General features: G+C 54.7%; 1 long non-coding RNA gene across 1 annotated transcript; it reads left to right on the forward strand.

Moving 5' to 3' along the window:
• The first annotated feature begins 155 nt into the window (after positions 1-155).
• Positions 156-2353, forward strand: LOC130588290 (uncharacterized). The gene is made up of 3 exons (XR_008966931.1): positions 156-708; positions 1596-1625; positions 2268-2353. It is a non-coding gene; the product is annotated as an uncharacterized LOC130588290 (long non-coding RNA).
• The last annotated feature ends 36 nt before the right edge of the window (positions 2354-2389 follow it).

Here is a 2389-nt window from a genome sequence, read left to right on the forward strand (position 1 = left end):
TCCCAGTCCCACCCTGCTCAGGAATTCCAGTGACTCACCCACCCCTCCCAGTTCCCCCCAGTCCTTCCCAGTCCCTCCCAGTCTCTCCCAGTCCCCTCCCAGTTTACCCAATCCCCTCCCAGTCCCTCCCAGTCCCTCCCAGTCCATTCCCAGTCCCTCCCAGTTCCCACAATCCCCTCCCAATTCTCCCTTAGTCCATCCCAGTTTTTCCCAGTCCCTCCCAGTATAACCTAGTCCCTCTCAGTTCCCTCCAGGTCCCTCCCAGTTAACCAATCCCCTCCCAGTTCATCCCAGTCCCCTCCCAGTCTGTCCCAGTCCCTCCCAGTCGCCTCCCAGTTCCCCCAGCTCCCCCCAGTTTGTCCCAGTCCCACCCCACTCAGGAATTCCAGTGACTCATCCACTCCCCAGTCCACTCCCAGTATAACCCAGTCCACTCCCAGTCTGTCCCAGTTCCTCCCACTTTGTCCTAGTCCCCTCCCAGTATAATCCAGTCCCTCCCAGTTCCCTCCAGGTCCCTCGCAGGTTACCCAATCCCCTCCCAGTTCATCCCAGTCCCTCCCAGTTTGTCCCAGTCCCTCCCAGTTCCCTCCCAGTCCCTCCCAGTCCATCCCAGTTTGTCCCAGTTTGCCCAGTCACCCCCCTTCCCCCCAGGGGTCAAAGGTCACGGCATGGAGCGGGAAAGCCTCGGGATACTGGTGATACTGGGAGGTACTGGGATCAAACTGGGATAAACTTGGAGGGACTGGGATGGACTGGGAGGGACTGGGATGGACTGGGAGGGACTGGGAGGGGACTGGGATGGACTGCGTTATACTGGGAGGGACTGGGAGGGCAGTGGGTTGATTTTGGGGGGAACTGGGACAAACCGGGAGCTACTGCGAAGGGAATTGGGAGGAACTGGGAGGAACTGTGAGGGAACTGGATTATACTGGGAGTAACTGGGAGGGACTGGGACAAACTGGGTTATACTGAGAGGCACTGGGATGGAACTGGGATCAAACTGGGAGAGACTGGGATCAAACTGGGAGAGACTGGGATCAAACTGGGATCAAACTGGGATGGACTGGGAGAGACTGGGATCAAACTGGGAGCAACTGGGATGGACTGGGAGGGGACTGGGACAAACTGGGAGGGACTGGAAGAGAACTGGGTTATACTGGGAGCAACTGGGAATTTACTGGGAGGGCACTGGGTTGATTTTGGGGGGAACTGGGATGAACTGTGAGGGACTGGGACAAACTGGGATTAACTGGGACAAACTGGGAGGGACTGGGATGGACTGGGACAGACTGGGAGGGACTGGGTCATACTGGGAATGAACTGGGACAAACTGGGAGCTACTCAGAAGGGAACTGGGGGCAACTGGGGTTAACTGGGAGGGATTGGGATGGACTGGGACAAACTGGGAGTAACTGGGAGGGACTGGGAGGGAACTGGAATCAAACTGGGAGGGAACTGGGTTATACTGGGAGTAACTGGGGAGGGACTGGGACTAACTGGGAAGGGCACTGGGTTGATTTCAGGGGGAAGTGGGACGAACTGGTCCCAGTGCCACCCCAAACTGGTTTAACTGGTGTCCCCTCCCCCTCTCCCAGTTCTGTCCCTGGCCAGAGGGGATCCCCCTGGTGAGTAACTGGGACAAACTGGGATGGACTGGGATGGACTGGGAATGGACTGGGAATGACTGGGAGGGACTGGGACAAACTGGGACAAACTGGGATGGACTGGGATCAAACTGGTTTATACTGGGACAGAGGGCCCATACTGGTTTACCTGGGAGGAGAAAGCCATCACTGGTTTATACTGGTCCATACTGGTTTATACTGGTTTGTACAGATTCATACTGGTTTGCAATGGGAGGTGGGATCCATAATGGTTTATACTGGTTCATACTGGTTTATATTGGGATGAGGGTTCCATACTGCCTTGTACTGGTTGATACTGGTCCACACTGGTTTTTACTGGTCCATATCTGTTAACACTGGTTTATACTGGTTTATACTGGCTTGTACTGGTTTATACTCGTTTTTACTGGTTCATACTGGTTTATTCTGGTCCATACTGGTCCATATCTGTTTATATTGGTTTATACTGGGAGGGAGTGTCCATACTGGTCCATACTGGTTTATGGCCATCCATACTGGTTTATACTGGTTTATACTGGTTTATGCTGGTTTATACTGGGTGGAGGGATCCATACTGGTCCATACTGGTTTATATTGGTCCATACTGGTCTCTCTGACCCCTGTCCCTTCCCCCCCTTACAGATGCCACCGACCCCTTCCATTACGGTGAGTGCGGGGAACTGGGAGGGACTGGGACAAACTGGGATGGACTGGGATGGACTGGAAATGTCCCCTCATTGTCCCCACTGTCCCCACTGTCCCCA

The sequence above is a fragment of the Malurus melanocephalus genome, unplaced genomic scaffold (genome assembly GCF_030028575.1).
Source record: "Malurus melanocephalus ecotype Western Australia unplaced genomic scaffold, MMel_1.1 scaffold_4134, whole genome shotgun sequence".
NCBI lineage: Eukaryota > Metazoa > Chordata > Aves > Passeriformes > Maluridae > Malurus > Malurus melanocephalus.